The sequence below is a fragment of the Papaver somniferum genome, chromosome 7 (genome assembly GCF_003573695.1).
Source record: "Papaver somniferum cultivar HN1 chromosome 7, ASM357369v1, whole genome shotgun sequence".
In the NCBI taxonomy this organism is placed as follows: Eukaryota; Viridiplantae; Streptophyta; class Magnoliopsida; order Ranunculales; family Papaveraceae; genus Papaver; species Papaver somniferum.
Genome location: NC_039364.1, coordinates 23958993 through 23981079, shown reverse-complemented (window position 1 = coordinate 23981079; position 22087 = coordinate 23958993). Strand labels below are relative to the sequence as shown.

The window sequence follows — 22087 nt, the reverse complement described above, 5'->3', positions numbered from 1 at the left end:
AAGTTCGGCTACGTCGCAAAAAACAAGTCTCAGCCGAACTTTTAGTTCGGTTACGTCGCAAAATGTTCGGTTTCGTCGCAAAAAGTTCGGTTATCACGAATTAATTTTTTCTTAACCGAACTCAGTGTTCGGTTGATTCGCAAAAATACCTTTAACCGAACTCCTTGTATTAGAACAACACAAGTCCATAAGTTCGGTTCCTTCGCAAAATAATATCATCGAACTTTAGTTTATGAAAATAATGAGAAGTCCAAAAGTTCGGTTCGTTCGCAAAAATGTTAAGTTTTCTTTGTAACCGAACTCTACCTTTGAAACTTCGTAACCGAACTCTACCTAATTCTCCAAGAAATAAATTTCGTAGTAACCGAACGTTTTCCTAATTGCATATATGCATATATAAGCCCAGTTCGGTTGATTCGCAAAATATGTTGAAGTTTGCGAACCAACCGAACTTCTAACACTAAGTTACTTTTAACCTGCAGTTCGGTTGGGAACTTGGTTGCGTTGAAGTTTGCGAACTAACCGAACATACCTCTGTAAATTTTATTACTAAAGTTCGGCAACCTGCGTGTTTGAAGAAAGAAACCGAACTCTATGTTCGGTTATGTGTTCTTGACATTTATTAACCAAACTCCGTGTTCGGTTACCTGTTCTTCACACTTGGTAACCGAACTACCTGAACCTAGCAGGAATTTTTTAGAAAAATTTACAGTTTTATGAATATTTGGACCAATTCAACCACCATTATCTAAGTTTGAAGCATACTTGGGTACCCAAACACTCTTCCTTCGGTTGTGGTTGGTAAAATCCATCATTTTCATCTTGAGATTGAGTTTGTGGAAGAATACATTCACCATCTAAGAAATAACTTATATCTAGATCATTGTGACGATTAACAAATACTCTAGGAGAGGATGGAGATGAAGAATCAGATGAGCTACCATCACTTGAATACTCAAGCTTAGTGAATTGGAAAAAAAATTTATTTTCCATGTTTTTCATCTTCATCTTCTCTAACTTTACTCTCTCGATAATTCTACTTCTTTAGCTTAATCATTTCACTAATGATTTCACTAATCATTGCCCAAAATTAATCAGGAGGGTAGTTTAGGTATTAATATAAATATCTAGATAAGGGGTGACCTAAATTTACTTCTAAATGTCTTACTAAAAATAGAACCATGGTCCCCAAAAAAAAAACCATGGTCCCAAAAAATCGTTGTTAGAGAAATCAAAATTAGAAGGAAGTTCCAATGTCTTTCATTGAAGCCTTTCAAACTAGTAAGCTCTTCTTCTAGTGTTTTATGTATTTACTGTAATCTCAATTTTGATTAATTGTATGCTAATAGTGTTACCTTGGGTTCTTCATCTTCTTCTGTCCAGGTTCAGAATCATTACCAACTATGCTGCAGAAGAAATATGGATTGATGCGGGACTTAGATAGAAGGTTACACGGTATTTATTATTTGACTCTTCTTCTATTTGGCTGCAATTGTAGATATATGGTATCTATTCTATTTTATTGGTCACTAATTATGATGAAGAGTTTAGGCTGGGATCTCATTTCCATTGTTAAAAACAACTATGATGCTAATACAGTCGAGCCGCGGATAAACAGCCATACAAGTGAGTCTAGTTCCATCTGGTGAAGAAATGAGGGATCTAACTTTGCATGATTTTTTTTCCCCCTACGATCATAAGCCTTCTATAAACTTCCATTGCACTAACATAGCTAACTGGCACTAAGCCATTAGCCCCAAGCCTCGCTAGTCATGCCCTTCGAACAAGAAAATAAGTGGTGGAGCCAGGATTTCAAAATGAGGAGTGCTAAAAAAAATGGCGCGCATATGTAGATGAAGTGCAAAATAATTATAATTTTTACATACATAATACCAAAAAACGACAATAGTTGCCCATGGTCGCCTCTTCTATGTGCCTGTGATTGTTTTCTTTAGTAATAGACTCATCAGACGAAGTTATGAAACGTAAATTAAAGCAGATGGATGAAGGTTAAAACATTGAAAATCATAGTTGAGTCTAAACTTAGTGGACAAAATTATAAATACTAAAGAATTATTAGTGTTATTGGACCTGAACTGGTGGTAAATGATATGAACTTTATGATTAGTACTACCCTAATAGTACATTTCAAGAATTAGGGTGTGTGTGGTATAGCGAGGGTTAGCCCACCCCTAGTTCCGCCCATAGAAAATGTACCATAGTCAAGGTAGCCACACTCTTGTTGTTGTTTGTTGGTTAAGCAAGCATGAGTTTTTGTATCAGTAGGTTGTTGAACAAGTACGTAGTTTTGGTGACTGCATCAAGTAAAGAATGAAATTTTAATCCATACTTTGAAATCCAATATTACTTTATATGCAGCCACAGTAAAGAGCATACACTTTCACTAATTCGTTCATGTCCATTCAGATACTCTTATGTTTTGGAGCATTTTAGGCGACCTATGGTACGAACAGAAAGTCAGCGTCAAAATGAACAGCGCAATGAACAAGAAATAGAGGACATGGAGCGCCTTGTCAAATCTGGTAATATCACGCCAGATACTCCACTCATCAAATTCTCAGATAAAGCTCTTGATGAACAAAGCATGGCATCAGGGTTGCTGATGAAGAGGTTTCCCTGGCTATTCAGGCTTATGATTTGGTAAGAACGTAGTTTTTCTACGCCAACGTCGCATTGCTTTGCATTTATGGGTGGTGTTACAATATATACTAGTATATTTTCTTGAAAAACTTAATAATTCAGCCCAACATATTGTTATTCACTTTCTAGGTATAGTCTTGAATAGGTCTCTTGAACTGTTGATTTAAGTTTGATTTTTTTTAATAGAGTTCTGTAACCTGGTTCAACCTAAGTACCATAAAGTTATTTTTTATGTATGCAATAATACCCTTAAAATAATGGTAACTGCAAGATGAAACTTAGCTTATATAAAGACAACTCTCTTTATTGATGTTTAGAAAATCTCTCAAAACTAAACATAAGCTCTAATCTTGCTCATATGATCAATCACAACTTTGGTGATCATATATATATAGAACTATGAATTCCTTTTCCTAGTCCTATTACATTATTACATGTCTTTCCTTTTCTTAGAACTAGATGACTTCTAATTCCGTTAGGATTACATCAATTGCCTTTTCTTATCTTAACCAACTTGTTAGAGATTATCTTAGGCTTAATGTTGAAGTTTAACCAACATTCTCCCCGTTAAGCTTCAACCTTATCCGTGACATATCTTGTACTCCAATCAGTTGTCTCATTTCTTCAAACTTGATCCGAGCTAATGCCTTTGTCAATATATATGCTTTCTGTTCAGTTCCTGGTATGTGTTCTACGTTAATGATCTCCTTCTCGATACATTCTCGTATGAAATGATACCTTTTGTGAATGTGTTTCGTCTTCCCATGAAACACTGGATTTTTAGTGAGTGCAATTGCAGACTTATTATCAATCTTGATGAGAACTTTTCAGGTTCTCTTCCTTTGATTTCACCCAACAGTTCTTGAAGCCATATAGATTGTTTAGCTGCTTCTGTTGCGGCCATAAACTCATCTTCGCATGATGACAGAGCTACTGTGTCTTGCTTCTGTGAGCACCATGTGATAGGTGCATCTCCTAGGTAGAAGATATGACATGTCGTACCTTTTCCATCATCTTGGTCAATAATATGACTGCTGTCACTATACCCAACAATTCCTTTTGATCCTCCTCGACCATACTTCAATCCACAGCTGATTGTTCCTCTTAGATATCTCAATATCTGCTTTATTACATCACCATGAGACTTGCGTGGACTCTGCATATAACGGCTTGCTACTCCCACAGAGAAAGCCAAGTCTGGTCTTGTGTGTAACAAGTATCTAAGGCATCCAACATTTCTTCTATAACTCGTTGTATCAATCTCAGCTTCTTCTTGTGCCTTTGAAACTTTAAGTCCAAACTCCATTGGTATCTTAGTTGGATTACAAGTTTCAAGTCTTGCTTCTTTCAGAATTCTCCTTGCATAAGCTTCTTGTTTAATCTGAATCCCATCTACTCCTTGATGGACTTCTATGCCAAGGTAATAAATGAGTTTTCCGAGGTCTGACATCTCAAACTTTGATGACATTTCTCTCTTGAACTCATTGATCACCTTAAGGGAGTTGCCAGTCAAAAATAGATCATCTACATAGACTGCAATCACAAGAAGCGTTCCCTTTTCTTCTCTTCTGTATACTGATGTTTCTTTAGAGCACTTAACAAATCTGATTTCTCTTAAGATTTGATCTAACTTTGTATTCCAGGCTCGAGGAGCTTGTCTTAGACCATATACATATTTTGATAACTTATAAACCTTATGCTCTTGTCCTTTTACTTCAAAACCTTCTGGTTGTTCAACATACACATCTTCTCGCAATTCACCATGTAAGAATGATGTATTAACGTCTAAGTGGTGAATTTCCCATGAGTTTGATGCTGCTTCTGCTATTAAGAGACGAATTATCTCTAGTCTAGCAATTGGTGCAAAAACTTCATCAAAGTCTATGCATGATTCTTGAACGTATCCCTTAGCTACAAGTCTTGCCTTATATTTGTTGACAGTACCATCAGCATTCCGTTTTATTTTGAAGATCCACTTAAGACCAATCACTTTTACCCCACCTGACTTATCAACTAGAAACCAAGTCTTGTTTCTGTTGATTGAAATAATTTCTTCTCTACATGCTTGTGTCCATTTATTCGAGACCTTTGCTTCCTGAAAATTCCTTGGTTCATCATTAACAGAAAGTAGCATAATCTCACATTCTTCTGCAGCTTGAAGAACATAATCCTCCAGATACTGTGGCTTTTGTATCTGTCTTGTTGATTTTCGCAGTGGAATGGGTTGAGTTATTTCATCGATCTCTTCTTCTTCTTATTCTTCTTCTTCTTCTTCTTCGTTATTCTCAGTGGTTTCATTATTCTCTTCTTCTTCTTGATTAACATCATTGTTTCCATTGGTATTGATGATTATGGGTCCTTCGCCTTCATCAATTACTTGACCCCATCTCATGTGAAACATTCCTGGATCCCTACTTGGTCCATCATTAGTTTCTTTCCAGTTCCAGTTTGCTTTTTCATTGAATACCACATCTCGACTCACTATCACTCTTTTCGTTGTTGGATTGAATAATCTGTAGGCTTTGGATCCAGGCTCAATTCCTAGATTCACAAGATTTTGAGATCTATCATCCAGTTTCTTAAGAGTTGCATAATCAACTTTTGCGTATGCTTTGCAACCAAACAATCTTAAATGATCTATGTTTGGTTTTCTCTTTCGCAACTTTCATATGGAGTCATGTATTTCAGAGCTTTCGTAGGTATCCTGTTTATTAGGTATGTGGAGTGTCATACAGCTTCTCCCCATAGATAATTAGGTACCTGCATAGCCTTTAAAGAACTTCTTGTCATCTCCATTAGAGTCCTGTTTCTCCTCTCCACCACTCCTTTTTGTTGTGGTGTATATGGTGCTGTGAGTTGCCTTTTGATTCCATTTGACTCACAGAACTTGTTGAACTCTAAGGAAGTGAACTCTCCTCCTCTATCAGTTCTAAGCATTTGGACCTCCTCTTTTAACTCTTTTTCTATCAGATTTCTGAAAGCTTTGAATCTGTCAAATGCTTCACTCTTTTCTTTCATAAGAATAGACCACGTATATCTTGAGAAGTCATCTATAATAACAAATATGTATTTGTTATTTGCAAGGGTTTGTGGTGTAATAGGACCACATAAATCAGCATGAAGAAGCTCTAATGGTTTTGAGGATCTGAATGTTGTTGCTTTTGGGAAACCTTGACGAGTTTGTTTCTCAACTAAACATGATTCACATATTTTTGCTTCATCATTTATCTGTGGTAGTCGTCGAACCATCTTGTTCTGAGACATTGCCTTTAAATTTCTAAAGCTTATGTGTCCTAACCTTGCGTGCCACTTCCATGCCTGATCTTCCAGTCTCATATTCAGACATAATGGCCTTCCAATCATGAGACTTATCTTGTAGAGTCTATTCTGTGATCGTGAGACTCTAACTAAAAGTCTTCCACTTGGGTCATGAACTGTTATATAATCTTGTCGCATTCTAACATCACATCCAACTTCTGTAGCTTGTCCTAAACTTAGAATGTTGCTTTGTAAGTTTGAGATGAAGTAGATGTTTGTGACAAGCTTCTGTTCTCCGGTCTTGCTCTGAAATAGAATTTGATCATTTCCCTTCAATTTCTACAGAAGATCCATCCCCAAACTTCACTTGTCCTTTGATTTTCTCGTTGAGTTCAGAAAAGTAGTGTCTCTTACCAGTCATGTGGTTGTTGGCTCCATTAGTTAAATACCAGATTCCTTCTTCTCCATCCTTTGATTCGTAGTTCTTTGGTATTAGTTTCCCTTCGTTTAAGAATACAACTTCGTGCATGAAAAGAGCTGTATCTACTTCCCTTGTTTCATCCTTGTTTGCTTCTTCCATCTTTTGTATTCTTTCAGGGCATATAGAGGAGAAGTGTCCTGGTTTATCACATCTGTAACAAATAATGTTTGATCTATCCTTCTTTTCTTTCCCTTGGTTTTGATCATTCTGACTTGTTGTTCTATCTTGTGAGTTAAACCTTCCTCCCCTTCCTCGGCCTCTGTTTCCTCTACCACCTCTTCCACGACCTCTTCCTCTTGTCGCAGAGTTTTGTTGGTAAGAGTTTGTGTACAAGAGTTTTCCTTGAGTTTCTCCATTGTTTTCTTCATCAAGGATTCTTTCTTCATATGCTTTCAATCTTCCAATTATATCTTCATAGCTAGTCTTCTTTAAATCTAAGACTTGTTCGAGAGAAGCTATGATATGAATATACTTGGATCTTGGTAAACTATTGAGAAACTTCTTTACCAGTTTATCTTCATCAATGGATTGTCCAAGTAACGCAGCTTTTGAGGCTATCTCTGATAGCTTTCCTGCAAAGCTATCAATAGTATCAGTGTCTTTGATCTTCACTCTTTCAAATTCAGACATTAAGGTTTGCATACTGGCTTCTTTAACTCGATTATCTCTGAGATTACGTGCCTTAATTGCATCCCAAATTTTCTTTGAAGTTTCCTGTTCACCAACTTGTAGAACAATACATTCTGGTATTGCTTGAAAGAGTAATCCAATGGCAACATTGTTTTTGTCTGGGTCCAATGTACCAGGATCAATTGTTTCCCAAACTTTGTAGATTTTCATCAGTACCTTCATTCTCATGGCCCATACTGTGTAGTTTGTGGCGTTGAGGATTGGAACTTGTATTGATGGTGGCGTGAACTGTTTTGCACCCACAATGGTGGTTTCGTTTTCCATGGCTCAGAAACAAGCTCTGATACCAATTAATGGCAACTGCAAGATGAAACTTAGCTTATATAAAGACAACTCTCTTTATTGATGTTTAGAAAATCTCTCAAAACTAAACACAAGCTCTAATCTTGCTCATATGATCAACCACAACTTTGGTGATCATATATATATAGAACTATAAATTCCTTTTCCTAGTCCTATTACCTTATTACATGTCTTTCCCTTTCTTAAAACTAGATGACTTCTAATTCCGTTAGGATTACATCAATTGCCTTTTCTTATCCTAACCAACTTATTAGAGATTATCTTAGGCTTAATGTTGAAGTTTAACCAACATAAAAAAACATCGGTCTTGTATCCCAAAATTGGGGACTAGAACACGGAATATATTCACCCGTCTTGAGCTAGAACTTGTCTAGAACAATGTGCCATTAGATTTAGCTACTACCTCCATCTAGGCATAATTGGTATCTCACTCTGCTAGTATCATTTTGGTCAAGCTTTTAATATAGTCCTTCAGATATTGAGCATGTATTTCCTCTATGTTCAACGTTCCATATATTTGATAAGAAATTAGCTTTCTCGGAAGTTAGACTTATGCTTAATCTCCAATATTCAAAAAAAGGTCGGCCATATACAATTGTTCCTGTATTGAATTCATGAATATCGACAGGAATTTATGAAACTAATTTGATTTCCACTTGTAGAAAGTTGGTTAGTTGATGTCCTTACAACATCTACTTTAGCTCGCACAGCAGTAGTGCAGTCAGAACAATCTCAAGGTTTTTTAGTTACATTGATTAGCGATCATCCAGTATATGCCATTCTTCTATCTATCCTTATTGTCCTAAAAAAAATCGGAATTTTGTGCTCAACAGGCGTCTATTATCTTCTCCACTAATCGGGTCGATTATCATGCCACAGGTGGATAGGGGTGTAAATTCGGGCACGCCGGGCCGCCCGACCCAAAAACTAAGACATGTCGGGCAGGCCAGGCTTAATATTTGTGAGCCCGTAAACAAATTCAGGTCGGACAGGCCGGGCACAAGTAGATAATTTGCTACCCAAAGACCTCCCAAAGCCCGCTTTTTATACGGGCAGCCCAGATCGGACCGGACAAGCCACTATTTTTTTATTTATTTTTTAAGTTTAAATTTTCAAATGAACGGTATTAAGTACAATATCCTTTCCTTTCCAACATCGCATATCGTAAGTGATAGTATTATTTTATATTTAAATTACACTGACAAATTTTTAATTTTAGCCTATAATAAATAATTAATTAGAGTACAATAAACTTTCTAATAAGAAAAAATATTACCATTAATGTTTTGAAAAAGTTAATTATAAGTAAAAACAATTATATATTTTATTTTTCTTGACACAAAATTGACAATTATAAAATTGTAACTTTTAAGTCTTTTTAAGAGGATATTAAATGATTAATGGCACGTCGAAGGCTTTCAGGCCGGGCACCAGGTCGGGTATCAGGCCGGACATCATAATTAATTGCAAAGCCCGAGACCGCCCAATAATTTAATCCAGGCCGGGCCGGGTGGTCCATGACGGGCCATAACAGGCTTTGGGGTACTTCGGGTACAGACGGGCTCGGGCGGATACAGGCAGGCCGAGTATTTTCGGGTATTATTTACACCCCTACAGGTGGATGAGCTTATTCAACAACTTGATCAATATCTGAGAAAATTTGATGAAGAGCTAAGATGAGGTACTTATATTCTACAGTACTACTCCTTCATGGTCTCTTAGAGCAACTGCAGTGGACGACTAAGAGCAAATTTCTAGTCGAGTGGGCTGGCGTAGTGGGACGGACCATCGATCAAAATTTGATCAAAGAGTAAAACCCAGACCAAATTTGGTCGGCGATCAAGACCAAACCCAGATATAGTCGAGCGGTCGTATAGTTCACGCCCCACCACCAGGCGGTTATATAATCTACGTCCCACACCAGGCGTACGTAAAGTCCCGCACCACACCAGGCATACGTAAAGTCTACGCTCCACATGGGGCGTACGTAAAGTCTACGCCCCATTTTTTATTTTATTTTTAATTTTGTATGGGGAGGGCATTATACCCCCGCCCCATTCTTTGTTTTCCAAATTTTTTTTTGTGGGGCGGGCTTTATACCTCCGCCCCACTTCTTTCTTTTTTTTTTCTTTTTTTTTTTAAGAATCTCCCCAATCAGGCGGACGTATATCTCACTCCCCACACCAGGCGAATATATAATGTACGCTCGTTCAAATTTAGTCTTTCACCCGTAACGTCACACACCAGACTAAACTCAAATTTAATCGTTTGTTTTGGTCTTTGATCTTTGGTTATGATCGTACCACTGTGGACGCTCTTAGATGTAGCTGTAAACTGTAGAACAAGAAAATTTAGAGGTAAAAGCTTCTCAGTTCTCACCCTTACGAAAATATCTTCAAGTAAATCTTCTCGCAGAGAAGTAAATATTTTACTTTACTAATATAAACTGATAGATATATCTTGACAGATAATATTCAAGTCAAACTCCTATATTTTGGGAATTTTAATTTTTTTAAATATCAATTTATATATTTTGGGTAACCATGCCGTGTCTTGCCGTATTAAGACGCGTGTCCGTATCAGAGTTCTATTTTTAGATGATTACATAGGGGAGTTTCCATTACTTAGAAAATCTATATGAATACTAGAAAAACACTGAGAAGAAAAACGCTGTGAAACTCTTTTCACAATTGGTCTGGAATTGATCACTGTGTAGTTTCAAATTACGGTTTTGCAGAAATCTGAAACGATTGTTATCAATGGCGATACGTGAGTTTCAGTTGTACAATAGCATGACTAAGCTAAAGGAGATCTTCGTTCCTAAAGAACCAGGGAAAGTTGGGATGTATGTGTGTGGTGTTACAGCTTATGATCTCAGTCATATCGGTCATGCTCGTGCATACATTGCTTTTGATGTCCTTTATAGGTATAATTCTCATCTTCTTTTTTTTTTGCTCTGTCTTTCCCTTTGGTTTGAAGAAAAGGGTTTTGGTTTGTTTGCTGCGCGGAAAAGTGATATACTCTTTTATCTAGAATGCTTGAATAGCTTAAACGATCAATTTGCAGTTTCGTGTGGGAATGTTTAGTAGATCTATTTACAATAATAACGGGAACAAATAGTGGATTTTTTTTTTTACAGAAGGGGTTTTTTGTTTATAGTGCAGTAAGGTTTTTTCTTATCCTAGTCATATCCCCTTAAAGAGCATCCAGTTGCCCTGTGGGCTTGAAACTAAACGCCAACTTTTTTTTTCTTAGTTGATTTCACACTGAAATTGCAATGCAATCATTCATGTCAATTTACATTGAAAGATGATGATCATGTTTAATTTTGCTGCCATTCGAGCAGATACCTAAAGCATCTGGGCAATGAAGTTACATATGTACGCAACTTCACTGATGTTGATGACAAGGTGAGCATGTTTTTTAGAGTATCTATTTTCTTCTTCTGCTCTTTCACATGATTGGAAAAAGAACATCTTTCTTTGGGATGCAGTGTGTTACATATGTGTTTACATTCTGAAATTGAAGTCTAATATCCAACTGATGTCTGTGTCTTTGCAGATAATTAAACGAGCTAAGGAAGTAGGGGAGGAACCATGGATCTGAGTAAACGCTTTTGTGATGAATATCTTAGGGACATGAGCGATCTTAACGTCCTTGTTCCTACAGAACAACCCTGTGTTTCTGAAAACATAGTCGAATGATAGCTGAGATACTCTAATCCCCCTTATGCTTTGTTTTGTATCTGTTGGTCATATATAACTAATATATATGTAAGTTGAACAAATCAAATGCGGAAGCCGGTTATTAGTTTGTTCCTTGTAATCGCTCCAAATGAGGATGACGTTGAACCAACGGATCACTTGCGTTTCACGTTCTTGAACCTCCAAACTCGGCGGTGAGTAGGTGCCACAAAATTGAACACAAACTATATTTTCACAAACTAAATACCGTATAGAACTTCAATTTTCTCTCTAAAAGACACTAAGGGATTTGGGTGTTCTTCACAACTAATATTTGAATACTAGAAGACTTGGTCACTAACTTGAGTGCTCACATAGAACTCTCTAGATTAATCTCCATATTTGGTTTATCTCTAACTAAACTCACTAATATTGAGTTGTAGTATTTTTCTACTTCTTATTCTTGTTTTAACAAATGAAACTAGAAGCCTATTTATACTCAAACTTCAAGTATCCTCTCTTGGCAAGTGTCAAGGAAGAACCAAACACTTGGAGCAAGTTCTAACACTTTTTTAGCATGGAGTAAACACATGGAGTAAGTGATCAAACACTTGTTAGCTTCATGCAAATACATGGTGGCAAGAAACAAGACACATGTTTCACCATGGCTTGGTTAGTTGGAGAAGGATTTTTCCTTTGATAAAGTCAAGCATATGACTTTACTCATCCACCCAAGATGGACTTTGGGCATGCACATACACAATGGGTGCCCATATTTCCAACATCTCCCACTCACACATAGTGTGTGTAACGCCAGCATGCTTCCCAATCAAAGTCCTAAGAGAAAAATGTTCATATTAGTAAATAGTTTGTGCGACCGCCGAGATACCTTCATTTTGGGAGCTCCATACTAGAACCTCATTACGAGTCAGCATGGAGACATCAACCCTTCACAAAGAATGTTCGTATCTCATTACCTCAGATAATTTGACTGCACCCGACACAATACTCTTAATCCCTCTAGCAAGCAGTATTGCACCCATGTACATTTTATCAATTGTACTCATGATTTTCGACAGACGAAAAACGTTGGCCAGCTATGAGTCACAATTCATGGTGTATCATCAAATTTGCTTCCAAGAAATTCATATCGTTCCAATTCAACTTAACAACTTTCCTCGACATGTATCATCATACGGGAAGTTGCATCGTATTAGAAAACATGCTAAAGTAGCATCATTAAGTATCCTCTTAATGACATAAACTCAAGTCAAAGGGGTAAATGAATTGGATATTAATCCAGTGGCTCACACAGCAATGAAGCAGGGAATCATTCATCGCTCTCACAATCGATCGACTTAGCACATACATCACAAAGTGTATGTTATGGCGTTTCTCCCACTCAAATGGGCATGTCCAGCATAAAAAGCATACGCCATACAGATCTTAGTCTAGTCGTCATTTAAGCGCCTAACTTGACTTTCTATTCCAACAGTCATTCACATAGTAACTGTTCAGAAAATCACATCTGGCTGTATAACAGGTTTCATTAAATGGTGGATACATTTAATGATCGATATATTTGTAAGATCTCATCTTAAACATATTAAGGCGACTTCTAGTTGTATAGAAAAGTTTGCCATTAAGAGCACGTGGTTTTCTGAAAAACATATATTCCGGAAAACGTCTCTTCTTTGTCTCATCTTGCTCGCTATTCTAAGCGCCAAGGCGAATCACCTGTGTGAGTAGGCCGATTCTTGCCTGCTGACAACTTTAATATCCGTGTACACATCAAAAGTATATGATTTCTATAAAAACATATTCATTTAAGAAAGCATTAATACTTATAATAATAATGTCATTATCACATGTTCTACATATCAAATCCTGTTTAATCCCATGTTCTCTACGTGAGATTGAAAAGCAATTTTCGGAATGGGATTAGTCAAAGGGTCATCAAACATTCTATTTGTGGAGATATGTCTAAGAACAACCTTTCTTCGTGCAACCATATCGCGTATAAAGTGGAATCTTCTACCAATATGTTTGGTTTTTCCACGGTATTTAGGATCTTTCACATATGCTAAAGATGATGTGCTATCACTGTGAAGCAACACCGCTTCTTTTGCGTGTTCCGAGACACCGAGTCTCTTAAGAAATCTCCTCAACCAGACAGCTTCTTGGACGGCTTCCGCAAGTGCAACATACTCTGCTTCCATTATAGATAGAGCAATACACTTTTGTTTCTGACTACACCAAGTGATTGCACCACTTCCAAGTTTAAAAACATATCCTGAAGCGGATTTAAACTCATCTCTATCGTTGCTCCAATCGGCATCGCTAAATCCCCTGAGTCTAATGTCTTCACCATGGTAACAAATAGGGACATTAGCAGTCCCTTTAAGATAACGAAATATCCTTTTAACTGCTTCCCAATGATCTGGTCCAGGGTTACTTTGGTAACGAATTACCATCCCTACTACAAAACTGATGTCGGGTCTAGTACACTACATAGCGTACATAAGACACCCAACCGCGGATGCATATGGTACATTGGACATGTATTTCTTTTCTTCTTCATTCTTAGGGCATTGGTCGTTACTTAGGACACATGCTTTGTCCATAGGAGTGTCAATGGGTTTGCAATCATGCATTCGAAAGCGCTTAAGTATCTTTTTTATGTAAGTCTCTTGAGACAAACAAAGAGTCTTTCTTGAGCGGTCTCGCGTGATCTTAACACCTAATACATAATTAGCTTCACCCATGTCCGTCATTTCAAAATTAGAGGACAGCCACTTCTTAGTGACGACAATTCCTTCTAGACCATTACCCACTAATAGAATGTCATCGACATACAAGGCTAGGATAAGAATGCTTTCCCGGGATCGTTTTATGTACACACAATGGTCTTCCTCAATCATTTCATAACCAGCAGAGGTGATAGATTGATGGAAACGCATATACCATTGTCTAGACGATTGTTTAAGGCCATAAATGGAACGTTTGAGACGACAAACTTTGCGCTCTTGTCCTTTGACCTCAAAACCCGTTGGTTGAGACATGTAAATCTCCTCGTCTAGTTCCCCGTTAAGGAATGCAGTTTTAACATCCATCTGGAACAATTCTAAATCCCAATATGCAACAATAGCAAGGACGAGGCGAATTGAGGCAAACCTTACCACAGGAGAGAAGGTTTCCTCATAGTCAATATCCTCTTGTTGAGTATATCCTTTTTCCACTAGATGATCTTTGTATTTTTCGATTGAACCATCCGCCTTGCGTTTAATTTTAAAGACCCATTTGTTTCCAATAGCCTTTCGCCCAGGTGGAAGATCAACCAACTCCAAAATGTCATTCTTATCCATTGATTTAATTTCCTCTTGCATTGCAAAAATCCATTTATTGCAATCAACTGAAGAGATGGCTTCTCTAAAAGAAGTAGGCTCATCTTCAATACTTGCAGCATACATTAATATTCCCCCTTCAATCTCAAAGTGACGACGGGGTACTTTTACACGCTCACTTCTGCGTGGTTCAAAAACTCGTGTCTCTAGCGGTTCACTCCCACTATCAGTGATTATAGGATGAGAAACTAATTCTCTACCTTCGCTCGAAGATGGTAAGATATCTTCACTCTCTTCTATTTCAAAGAGTTCCAAGTTTTTGTTAATGTCACTGATTCGAGGAAAATCATTTTCAATGAAAACAATATCTCTGGACTCTATATCAGTCATCCCTCCACTTGGATGTTCACCATACATCACATATCCTTTTGAGCAATCAGAATATCTTATAAAGACAAGCTTTCTTGCTCTAGGACCTAGATTTCCATACACATGAGAAGCGTTGTGAACATAACCAGCTGAACCCCATGGGCGCAAATTACCTAAATTAGGTTTTTCGCCTTTCCAAAGTTCATATGGCATAGAAGAAACCGCTTGAGTTGGGACACGATTCAAAATGTAGGTCGCAGTCATAATAACATCCCCCCTGAAAGATATTGGGAGGTTGGCTTGCACCATCATTGATCTAACCATATCTAATAATGTCCTATTCCTTCTCTCTGAAACACCATTTTGTTGCAGAGTATTTGGAATAGTAAGATGTCTAGTTATTCCCTTAGTCTCACAAAATTCCCTGAACATATCGGATAAATATTCGCGTCCACGGTCAGTACGGAGAGTCTTCAAACTCTTCCCAGTTTGATTCTCAACTTCTGCAACAAAGCGCTTGAAACAATCCAAGGGTTCGTAGCGGTGAGCAATCAAATATACATAAACAAATCGCGTATAATCATCAATAAATGTGAGAAAATAAGAATAACCATGTCTATCTTTAACATTCATAGGTCCACAAATATCAGAATGTACTAGCTCAAGAGGTTGAGCAGCATGTTTGGCCTTACCAAAAGATTTTCTACAAGCTTTTCTTTCTAGACAAGGTTCACACACGGTTAAGGAAACTTTAGCGAGTGAGCCTAGATGGCCTTCTCGAGCTAACCGAGTCATCCTATCTTGCCCGATATTTCCTAGTGTAGCATGCCAATTCACACAGTCAATAACACTACTACTACTAGCATCAGACACTAAAGTCTCAGAAGAAATAAAATTAAACAAGTCTAATTTAAAGAAATCATTACATAAATAACCATGTCCAAACAAAGTATCATAAAATAAGATGTCCAACCTACCGTATACTATTTTAAAAGAGTATCCTAAACTAAGAAGAGAAATAACTGAAAGTAGATTATGATGAATTTCTGGTACGTATAACACATCGTGAAGCGTTAAAATGCGTCCAGAGCGCATAGAGAGCTGATATGGGCCAATTCCCATAGCATCCTCACATGTTCCATTTCCCATATAAACTCTATATGTACCACGTGAAATACGTCGATAATCTACGAACCCCGCTCGATCTCGAGCTACATGTTTTGTTGCTCCCGTATCTACAATCCATTCAGGGAGAGAGTGAGCAACCATTATATGTGAACACACAGATGTGTAAACAGAGTTAAATTAAAAAAGTACCTTTTTCGGCTCAGTGCACTCACAGCCAAAGTGTCCTTTGTTTCCACAGTTATAGCATTTCATCTTAGATTTGTCTCTTTTTCCACCACGCTTTCCACGACGGCGCTTAGCTGGTTTTTCTGCCTTTTCATCATCCCTTTGGCTATTTTTCTTGCGCTTCCCTTGTGGTTTGCGCTCACATTGAGCATACAAGGTAGACACACATGTCGCCTCTTGGCGCTCAGCTTCAAGCTCAACGTGTCGAGAGATGTCAGAGAAATTCTTGATGCTTTCATTATGAGTCAGAATTTGCTTCATATGCACCCAAGAATCAGGAAATGACCTTATCACAGCTAAAACTTGTTGTTCATAACTTAGAACATTCCCAACAGATTTCAACTCACGAATCATTGACGATATCCTTCTTATATGTTCTGTCATTGAATACTTGGGATCCTTTCGTTAGACCTCAAATTTCAGCACTAAGCTGCGAAGTCTAGTGGTGGACGTACCACCAAAGTCAAATTTTAGCTGGTCCCACATTTGCTTGGAAGTAGGAAAATCCTCATATTCTCCAATAAAATCATTGTGTATGCTACTCAACATAGTGTGGCGTGCACTACGATCTTTCTTAACCCAAGTTTCGTAGGCTTCAAGATCACGACGGTGTTAGGCAGTATGACCCTCTGCGGGTCAGACCATTTCATTTGTTAGGAGTTCCATTTTTCCTCCTTCATCCAACAAGTATCGGATTTTTCTACGCCACACATCATAGTTCTTTCCATCAAGTTTGTCACCCTTATTGAGATCAGCAATCACATTGTTGCTAGCCATTTCTACACGTTTGTTGCACAAAGTTGGACATTCTTATTATGTGTACACTCACTATATTGTCTCAAAATCTAATTGATAAAAATCATATCTACACACAAATTCGAGATCGAAAATTTCGCTAGGCTCATAATCATCACCCAAATATGCATTTTAATATAACCTCTATCAATTAATTTGGACTAATAAATATTGGTAAAGCACATAACTTAAGCCAATAAAACCACTTAAAATCAACCAACATATGATGATTAGTTATCTATCAACAGAGATAAATAAGCTACATATAAAACAAAGTACATCATGTGGAAAACGGACACAGAATCAGGAGTTTCTTGCTACTAATTTTCAAAATATCTCGCTCACGAATTATTTTCAACTAACGAAAATAAAGCAAAAATATGCACTATTTCTTTAACATATATTATTGAAATTATTTTCAACTAATGAAAATAAATCAAGTAAATTATTTTTTCAACTAATGAAAAATAAAATAAAAATATGCCCCGTTTCAGAAGTTAAAAAAAATCTACTTTTAGATTTTTCTAAAATTCTGAAAATACACAGAGTAATATATATTTTCGCAAACACATACACTAAGTATTTTTGTTGAGCAAGACACTAACAACATGATTCAACAAATTAATCATATTAAAAAAAATTAATATCATGCATGTTGTATTTATATGAAATTAATTAAATCAACCACAAAGGTGATGATTCCATATAATTAATTTAAGGTCGTAGTCCTTTCGGGCAGAGGCCGTTTAGTCCATGATCCATTGGATGGTCGATGTGAGACCAGAAATTGGAACACATTGAACCACAAAGGTGATGGCTCCATATAATTAATTTTAGGTCATAGTCCTTTCAAGGAATGGCCGTTTAGTCCATGGTTCAAAAAATAACGAAAACGCATAAAAGGCTCTGATGCCAATGTTGGTCATATATAACTAATATATGTAAGTTGAACAAATCAAATGCGGAAGCGGGTTATTAGTTCGTACCTTTTAATCGCTCCAAATGAGGATGACGTCGAACCAACGGATCACTTGCGTTCCACGTTCTTGAACCTCCAAACTCGGCGGTGAGTAGGTGCCACAAAATTGAGCACAAACTATATTTCCACAAACTAAATACCGTATAGAACTTCAATTTTCTCTCTAAAAGACACTAAGGGATTTGGGTGTTCTTCACACTAATGTTTGAATACTAGAAGACTTGCTCACTAACTTGAGTGCTCACATGGAACTCTCTAGCTTAATCTCCATACTTGGTTTATCTCTAGCTAAACTCACTAATATTGAGTTGTAGTATTTTCTACTTCTTATTCTTGTTTCAACAAATGAAACTAGAAGCCTATTTATACTCAAACTTCAAGTATCCTCTCTTGGCAAGTGTCAAGGAAGAACCAAACACTTGGAGCAAGTTCTAACACTTTTTTAGCATGGAGTAAACACATGGAGTAAGTGATCAAACACTTGTTAGCTTCATGCAAATACATGGTGGCAATAAACAAGACACATGTTTCACCATGACTTGGTTAGTTGGAGAAGGATTTTCCCTTTGATAAAGTCAAGCATATGACTTTACTCATCCACCCAAAATGAACTTTGGGCATGCACATACACAATGGGTGCCCATATTTCCAACAGTATCTTTCAGATTTGTTGGTAGAATGGCTTGCCAGAAAGTGTGAACATTAAAAATATGCTTCATTGCTTCTTTTTTTTTGGTTTTGTTTGCTCATCTAAAGCTATTTGTCATCTGCTTATCTTGTTACTACCTTGAGAAACAATGAAATCTCGTGTGCTGATACCACCATTACTTGTTCTGTTGTTCTTTGAATTTTTTTTTGAGGATAACAAATCAAGAGGGGGCATCTTATTGAAGCCCTACTCTTTGGTTCACGTCCCTTATTTTTATGCAGGGGTTTTAGGCATGTAAGCTGAAATTTGTCCTGCTTCTTTCTGGCAGATTTTACAAAATGATTGTGCCTACACTGCTGATGGAGATGTCTATTTTTCGGTTGACAAATTTCCCGCTTATGGCCGGCTATCTGGGAGAAAATTAGAAGACAATCTAGCTGGTGGAGGTGGAAGAACTCAAGACAGTTTAACTTCAAGAAAACGAAATGAAAATGAGTTTGCATTATGGAAGGTGAGAGAACACCCGCTTAGCATGCTTATGGTTGTTCTCTTTTTGGTGTCTTATTGTCTTCGTGTGCTTGCAGGCTGCAAAGCCGGGAGAGATTAGCTGGGAAAGTCCTTGGGGACCTGGCAGACCTGGGTGGCACATAGAGTGCAGTGCCATGAGTGACCGTTATCTGACTTCCTCCTTTGATATTCATGGTGGAGGAATGGATCTGATATTCCCACATCACGAGAATGAACTTCCTCAGAGTTGCGCTGCCCGACCTAACACTTGTGAGATTAAATATTGGATGCATAATGGTTTTGTCAATGTGAACAAGGAGAAAATGTCCAAGTCCCTTGGAAACTTTTTTACTATTCGTGAGGCAAGCCACTTACTGTTTTCCCATTTTAACCCTATTTATTTTTTTTGTTTTCCCACTTACTGTTTTCCCATTTCCCTTGTAGGTCACCACATCGTATCATCCATTGGCATTGAGATATTTCATGATGAGTACGCACTATCGGTCGTCTGTCAGTTACTCACTAAATCAGCTAGAAATTGCGTCTGATACTGTTTTCTACTTGTATCAGGTAAATAGTGAATTTTTAAGGCATTATGTCTACATTGTATGGATAAGCTTAGCATTGAGTTTTCAGATAAATTGATGGAGAGAAATGACATGCATGCATTTAGTAAATCTGCAATCTTTCTTTGACTGCTCCCGGTGAATCAGTTATTGAAACTTCCTTGATTGTTTCACTAGTACAATAAAAGCTATGTCATTCCTTACGATAGCCCAAGATGCAGCTGTATATACTTTGATAGTTTTAGTTTTAGTTTAATTTTATTCTTTATTTTTATTTTACTTTCATGATAATTCGATGGATTAGATCATCTAGGTGCTGCATAAGTGCTTCTTGCATGTGTCATCTTCTTGCTGTCTATCACACATGATGTGTATTAGTGGATACATGTGTAATAATATATTCCTGAACTGTTGGTCATGTGTTTTAGACTTTGCTGGACTGTGAAGAGGCCTTATTTCAATTTCGAGAGAAAAATCCCGAGGGATCAGTACGAAAGGGAAAAAATATTCGAATAACTCTCGATGCCCAGGAGTGCATCAATAAATTGAAGAATGATTTCTACGCTAAAATGTCAGATGATCTCCACACTCAAGATTTCTTGAATGGTGCTCTTCAGGAAATTTTGAAGCTCACGAACAGTTCATTGAACAAGCTCAAGAAGGTATTTCCTGAAATTTCTTAAATGCATGTTATGGGGTACTTATTATTCCTGTTCTAAAACACAATGTATCATATCTCGTTCACAAAACTACACCTTCACTGCAACCTGCACTTATCTATATTGTGAGTCTTGCTGCCTAAAGTGATTTAGATTGTGCCTATGCTAACTGAACACACTACAAAACAAGTAGCTTTTAGGGACGGCTGTTTTGAAAAAATCGTCCCTAAAGAAAGATAATTGGGACGGTGATGGCCTGACCGTCCCTAATAGTCATAAAATATTTAAATCAAGGCTAAAATATGTCCGTCCCAAAAATAAAACATGGCCAAATAGTATTAGTAACGGTGGAACAGGGGACGGTACATAAACCGTCCCTAATACCTCTTGGGACGGTTTTTTGTTCTCTTGGGACGTTTTTTGACCGTCCCAAGAGCCCTTCTGTTTTGTAGTGACATTGCCCTTCGCCTTGTGTAACAAGATGCTTGTTGGGTAGTTTCTAAGTAAGAAACACCAGTATGGTAAACTTCACCTGGTTCAATAGTTGTCCACCTTAGTTTCGCATTGGTGTTCCGTGTATTCCTACTTCTTGGCTGAGTCATAAATTGTGTGCATTTCCGGGTAAAGCAACAACAGCAATCGTTGTTCCTGTCCCTTGCTGAAATGGAGAAAGAAGTGAAGATGGTTCTAGATACTCTTGGACTACTGTCATCTTTATCCTATTCAGAGGTAAGTTGTCTTACGCCATTGATAGTCCATTTATCTCCCTTGCAAGGAACATTCCACTGGAAGTTTAAAACAATCAAAATAAATTCTGTCATTTTTCTTTACTACCTATATGGTGTTGCATACAGGTTCTGGAACAACTGAAAGCTAAGGCTTTGACGAGAGCAAATTTGACTGCAGAAGATGTGTTGCAACAAATAGAACTTAGGCTAACCCCTATGGGCTAGATTGAACTGTTAGATTGGCCAAAAAGTGTTGCAAATCATGAAAAAAGTGTGGGAATTTTTTTATACTGCTAGTTGATAGTTCTCTCTCCTAGCAACTGCTCGCAGTTCAACTATCAGCGAGATTGAAACGCCGAACCGTTCGGCGCTCAAAAAGTGGTCTAAACGCTGAACCATTCAGCGCTGGGAGAAAATTTTCTGATCTAACGGCTGAGATTTAAAGCGCTGAACCGTTCGACTGGTCCCGCTGCTAATCTAGCTGCTAGATTAGCCATCCCATAGAACTTAGGAGGTTTCCCATGCTGACGTGGATGGCCAATCTAGCAGCTAGATATCTAGCCCATAGGACTAAGCCTTAGGACCCAGACAAGGAGAAACAGTGAATTTGAGAAAAGTGACCAAATTAGGGAAGACTTGAAAGCTAAGGGCATTGCTCTTATGGATTTGGGCAATGAAACTATATGGAGACCTTGTGCCCGAAATTTAGAAACTGTTGCAGCTTCTGCCGGTGGTAGAACCTGGATTTCATTTTGGAGGCGCCTAAAAAAGTTTTTTGTACGCGTGAGTAAATGGATATCCGGAATAACTTCTAATTTCAGATAACTCTAAACTTATAAGTATATGTTAAGTAAGAAGATTTGACTCTTTGTCAGTTTTTAATAACCCGTGCCGACATGAGACGAAATAATTTTTGGTCATGTTGATTTAAATAATCAACATGTAACCATGAAAATCTTAGATATTTATAATCCAAATAATTATAAGTTTGGATTAAAATAATAAATTTTGATAACAAAGCCACGTAAATATTTTTATTGGCACTAAAATAATAATTTTTTG

The 22087-nt window shown here is 37.4% G+C and overlaps 2 pseudogenes; both read left to right on the top strand.

Annotated features, from left to right (window-relative positions):
- The first annotated feature begins 1253 nt into the window (after nt 1-1253).
- Nucleotides 1254-9073, top strand: LOC113294371 (annotated as a pseudogene).
- A 1079-nt stretch (nt 9074-10152) lies between these two features.
- Nucleotides 10153-21250, top strand: LOC113294370 (annotated as a pseudogene).
- Nucleotides 21251-22087: the final 837 nt, after the last annotated feature.